A 6,602-nucleotide genomic window follows, 5' to 3' on the forward strand; every position below is an offset into this window, starting at 1 on the left:
TTCCTCATGTAAATTCCGGCCACGTCAGTCCCGGGGTAATGTTGGTACAGAGCTGATACATAATTCACGCACGGGTATCATGTTTGAACTAATTCATAGATTGCTATGTACCAGTATCCTCCGCACAGCTCGTCTGAATTGCCCGGACAGACACTGGTGCAGTTGCCGTCGTCTTGCAGTGTGTGGTGGGGTGCCATGACATCGTCACAGTAACACTCATCAGAGTACTAAAATGGAATGAGAACTGCGATGAAATTACAGCATATCATCATCATCATCATCATCATCATCATCATCATCATCATCACCACCACCACCACCATCATCATCAACATCATCATCATCATCATCATCATCATCATCATCACCACCATCATCATCATCTTCATCATCATCATCATCATCATTCTATGATATCGGTATTGTTATTGTCATAATTGTGTGAACAGATTTGAATCAATGTAGTCAATTTCTCCTAAAACACATCATATGATATCGCTTGTACAGGTGGTATAAAGGTATTGGAAATCACTCAGCAGAGTTGCTTCCCTTATCTATGTCAGGTGTCGCATATTGCAGATTCACCACGGTCCATGGACTTTTAGCCACAAAAATGGTAAAACACTTACGTCACCTTGGTTTGGAATAATGAGATGAAATGGGGTATAACGTCGCTTCCGAGATTATTGCACTTATATAGCGACTGGCATGCGCGCGCGCGTTTGTGTGCTTGTACTAGTCCGTACTGAGGCCGATTTGATAGTTCTAGCCCACTGAGATACCATGCCGCAGTTTAACATGAATTTAACATGCACTCCGAGCCTTACAAGTAACTGTTTTAGACCCTTAATGCCTAGCGCCAGACAGGGTTACAACAAATACCATATTTTAACGTCTTTTGGTATGATGAGGCCGGGGATAGAACCCCCGACCTTCTGCTCTCCGGGCAGCCTACCACTATACCACGGAGGCGGTCTGTGTGTGTTTGTACTAGCTCGGACTTATGCTGCTTTTATAGAGTTAGGCCACTGAAGTACCATGCCAAAGTATTAACAAGGATACTACACTGGCTCCAACACGACCATTCCCTGTTATACCCTTACTGCCCAGCGCTAAGCAGATAACATGTACAGTCGTTTAGCGTCTATTGTCTAGACACTGACGGGGATCGAACCACCGACCATCTCCTCTGCGGGCGGACGCTCTTCCACTAGACATCAGTCCGGACTAGCTAACACACTAACACGCTAACACACACACACACACACACACACACACACACACACACACACACACACACACACACACACACACACACACACACACACACACACACACACACACACACACACACTAACACACTAACACACTAACACACTAACACACATACACACACTAACACACACACACACACACACACACACACACACACACACACACATACTAACACACACACACACACACACACGTCGCTATATAAGTGCAATATTCCTGGCCGCGACGTTAAATCCCATTTCATCTCACCTCACTTCAGATGTTGAGGTGGAGAAGTATCGAATAAGAGTTAAAGGTCTAATTTTAGTTAGCTTGGTTTTGATTGTTAGGAAGAAACATCACAGAGATAACAGTAACGAACATACCTCCAAGCCGGCGTATTTATATGGGTGACAGAACCGGAAACATGTCGCGTGGCTCATCGTTGAAGAAGTGAGGAGAGTCTCGTTGAGAGCGCGAGCTGTGCTGTCGTTGTAGCATCCAAGGTAGGTATCTGCAAGGTCAAGGTGGTGACACGTCACGTGTGTTATACGTTATGTATCATGACGTTAAATAGTTCCAATATTGTTTTTCGTCTTCTCCTAACATATGAAGGGAACGAAATGTGTCCAACATCATAATGACATTAGTGATTGATGACATTTGAGCGAGTGACAGCCCGAGAATCTTTTTCTGGATCCACGAAAAGGGTTTAATCATCATTTTAGTAACAGTTGCTTTTTATTTCAGTTTGATAAACCTGGAGCAGTATCAACGGGGTCTCAACGTTGTATTTTAAAGTTATCATATGGCATGAACACACAGTGCCATTTAGAAAGTGGTCAAATGACTTTGTGTGCTGGCGATTAGGTGCCTCACACTGGGGGTGTGGGTTCGAATCCCGGACGGATCTCAACCCAAAAATGTACGAGAATCTGTACTTTACTCAGAAAGTGTTATCCCGAATATAACATTTGTCACATTTGACCACTTTCTAAATGGCATTGTGTGTTCATAGCTTTCGGCCATGGGAGCCCTGTCATTTTGTCAGAGGGGTACTCAAAGTACGTGATCTATACTACCAGTTGTCGGACTTTAATTTTGTGGAAGCCTCGGCGGCTGAGTGGGTTAGATCGCTGACTGTGTGCTGGCGATTAGGTTCCACACTCTGGCAGTGTGGGTTCCTAACCCGGACGCGGTTGTCCTCCAAAATACGAGAATCTGTACTTTACTCGTACCCATTATGGAAGTCGGCGGTTGATACGAGTGAGGTGAGGTGAAATGGGGTTTAACGCCGCGTCCAGGATTATTGCACTTATGTAGCGACGTGCATGCACCTGTATGTGTGTTTGGCTGCTTGTTCTAGTCCGGACTGATGCCGAATAATAGTGCTAGCTCACTGAGATACCATGCCGCAGTTTAACATGAATACCCCACTCAGACACAGTATACTGACTCGGAGCCGACCAGTTCTTGTTTTAGCCCCTTAATGCCGAACGCCAGACAGGGTAACAACAAGTACCATCTTTTAACGTCTTTTGGTATGACGCGGCTGGGGATCGAGCTCCGGTCCTTCCGGTCTCCTCTACCATTAGACCACGGAGGCGGTCCACGGTTGATACGAGGTATGAGTATATGAGTATACCGTCACACTAATTTGTAAAATGTTTCTATTTGCAAGTGTTTGCAATACATTTCATAGGCGGTACATAGGCAACATCGGAGAGTAGATTTTGCTATTTTGGACCCCTCCCTTTTAAAAGTGTTGGACCCGCCCATGCTTTTTCACCTTGTTCGGATGACATTGCCACGGGGAAGATGGCCGAGTAGACGATGCACTGAGGGAGATAACTGCATTGACAGGCCGCCTCAGCCCGGTGTAATATGGGCTTGGTTATTACACCCCCTGTGATATGACCGTCTCTATGTTGGCTTATGGCGCATGCAAAATGTCTCATTTATAGCATATAGTATATGCTCATTATCTTTATCACATAAAGGCATGTGCTGTCCGTGCGATAAGGCAATTAAGGATTGACCGTGTATTTTGTCCGGTTCATTGAGGTAGGAATCGAAAAACCGATTTACAAACTGTATGAATCCGCTTCAGTCGACGTAGCTTAATTGGGTGCATTCGTTTGGAAATGCAATAACACGTGACCAATATTCAGCTAATCGGAATGCAGGAATTACAATGAACACGACGATGATATTATGAACATGGTATCATGGTCCGAGAGATATGCAAATGAAATCGCCTAGCAGGAACTACTTTCCACCAATGCAATGCATCCAATCTCAAGAAATTGTTGAGTTCCCAAACTGTTTTGCATTGGGGATTCCAAATGTGTGACCTTGTAATAAAAATAACTGCAAGTCATTTGGCACTATGTGGCTGTTAAGTCAAACATTGTATTCATACGCGGTTTCTAAGACTGATTCATTTAGTGACCTTACGTCTTAAACATCAATTAATTTGAGAATGACATTGTATGCTGAAGAGATCATTACCCAAAGGCTCGCATTATACAATAGGTATTCCCAACATATGATATTAACGATACGGAAACACACTCGGCTAATAATCTCAATTTATCAAGCAATATTTAGCAATATTTCAGCAATACCAGAAATGGACTTCACACATTGTACCCATATGGGAATCGAACCCGGGCCTTTACTGTGACGAGCGAGCGCTTTGACCACTAGGCTACCCAAACGCCCCCAGTTACGATAAAAGATAATCTGACAGCTTATCATGTATGTCCTCCAACGGCTTCCCATCCTAATATGCATATAAAGGTGACCTATATTCGTGTTAATTAAGAGTCATATATCGCACATTTGGTAAAAGTCCTTCAAAGCTCACTTTGTTAGTATGTAAGCATTTCGTGATTGCCCTACGTTTTCGCTTGACACCAATTACAAACACTTGCCCCTTAAGCTTTAGAATATGCCACAGATCGGAGTCCCCTTTTAATATCGGGACAGGTTTTAACATTTCAGATTACCTTCACAATCATGGTAAATAATTCCTTAAAACATTTATACAACATTATTTGAAAATGCATCGTCTATACCTCAGATTGTGTGTGCACTATGTTCCGCCATCGCCCGTGACTCGTACATTAGTGACGTGTGTCAATCTTTAGTGTTTAATTAAATTATTTAACGTAGGCCAAATGAGCTCTACTCCATGAATAAACTATGTGAGAACCCTGCCATTGCCTTATTTTGAAGAAATGAAAGCAGATCCCACGGTACACATTGCACGGTAAACTTTACAGTTTGTGCTATGTTATCTGAGCGCTGATTGGTCCCAGCACCGGAACTAGACCGTGGCTTTAATGGATCGTTTGTAGTCACGGGTGATGGAAGGAAGTTCTGTATTCGAGAGCGAATTGCAGTCCGGGAATATAGTTCCTCAGAAACCAATACTCCTGGTACATCGATTTTCCCAGTGCAAATGTTCAGAGGGAACATACTTACCAGTAATGAATTATTTACTTCTGTTATACCCAGGTATTATGACACGTATTTGTTGAATTAATCGGTGCTACTTTGACATGTTGGTTCAGGGGATTTCGACGACGGTGAAAGGACATTTATTGGAAACGTTCGCTCTGTAAATCTAAGCGCACAAATTAAGAATCATGTTAAATATATATTAATACTAAAATATATTCGATTGTCACTTACAATTGTATAGCTGTTGAGATATTGTAGCTTCTGAAGGTGGGTTTGATGCACCGGTGAGGGCTGAAGACTTGTCAGTAATTTCACTGGTCGGTGGTGACGATTCTGCAGTGGTTGCACTGGTCGGTGGTGACGATTCTGCAGTGGTTGCACTGGTCACCGCTGACGATTCTGCAGTGGCTGCACTGGTCACCGCTGACGATTCTGCAGTGGTTGCACTGGTCGGTGGTGATGATTCTGCAGTGGTTGCACTGGTCAGTGATGACGATTCTGCAGTGGTTGCACTGGTCGGTGGTGACGATTCTGCTGTGGTTTCACTGGTCACCGCTGACGATTCTGCAGTGGTTGCACTGGTCGGTGGTGACGATTCTACAGTGGTTGCACTGGTCGGTGGTGATGATTCTGCAGTGGTTGCACTGGTCAGTGATGACGATTCTGCAGTGGTTGCACTGGTCACCGCAAACGATGTTGCCACTATAGACGTTATACGGGTTGTCATCACTTGGATAACGCTGGTGGACGTTGCAGAGTGAGGCGTCACCACCGTCACCGTTCCGTCGACGTTACCTGCTGTGTCTGCTGCTGCTATGGCGTTTTGTGCTCCTGGTAAATCCGCTAAAAAGATGTACACATGAAAAGAGAGTTATATTACGGGGTGGCAATTTGATGTGGATGGAAAGCCCGAGGTGATGCAAGATTTGCATGTAAACCGCTTTGATGAAACCAACGAGCATGGCTATGGTGCTGACAGATGTAGAAACATGAGACACAGACAGACACATACACAGGCACACAAAGACACACACACACACACATAGACACCCACAGACGCACACACACAGACGTACTTAGACACACCTAAACACACACAGACAGACACCGACATAGAGACAGACACACCTAGACACACACAGAGACAGACACACACACACACACACACACACACACACACACACACACACACAGACAAACACACACACACACACACACACACACACACACACACACACAGACAAACAGACACACCTAGGCACAGACACACACAGAGACAGACAGACACACAGATATGTAGACGCATACACACACACTCAGACACACCTAGATACAGACAGACAGATAGGCACATACAGACACACACACACACACACACACAGACACACACGTGGCAAGAGCATGTTAACTCTTAAGTACACCAAAATATATAACAAATCAACCACGGCCGTGGTTCGTCTTTCACATTTTCTTTCCGACTTTTGACCTGGTTACAAAACAAGAAGTGAGTATATCTTCTCACTGATTTAATTTTGAACAGTATCTCAGCTATTTTATGGCGTGGGCACTTTATGCAGATCTTAGACGTTTACCACTTCGGTGAAACCCATGAGCACGGGCGTGGTGCTGACACACCTAGAAACAGGGCGAAACGGGATTCAAAATCTTCCAAAACTGTACGAGAATTGAATTTTTCAAAACATGTCGCTTCGGGTTTCCGTTAGGTCTCCGCTTTTGATAGATAAACATGTTTATTAAACTCAATAATGGTAAATGCCCTATTACTTTTTTAAGAAAACATACAAAAAGTCTTATGAGGGTTTCGTGTTTTTCTATGAGTCACATTGAAGCTGTGTATTGTTTACTCATTCAGTGAAAAA

The 6,602-nt window shown here is 43.9% G+C and overlaps 1 long non-coding RNA gene across 1 annotated transcript; it reads right to left on the bottom strand.

Moving 5' to 3' along the window:
* On the bottom strand, positions 1-5,102 carry LOC139447151 (uncharacterized). Its single transcript, XR_011652011.1, has 3 exons — positions 4,954-5,102; positions 1,641-1,768; positions 1-227 (listed from the first exon to the last, which is right to left on the bottom strand). It is a non-coding gene; the product is annotated as an uncharacterized lncRNA (long non-coding RNA).
* Between the last annotated feature and the right edge of the window lie 1,500 nt (positions 5,103-6,602).

This window comes from Haliotis cracherodii, unplaced genomic scaffold, assembly GCF_022045235.1.
Source record: "Haliotis cracherodii isolate W230 unplaced genomic scaffold, xgHalCrac1.p SCAF_10, whole genome shotgun sequence".
NCBI lineage: Eukaryota > Metazoa > Mollusca > Gastropoda > Lepetellida > Haliotidae > Haliotis > Haliotis cracherodii.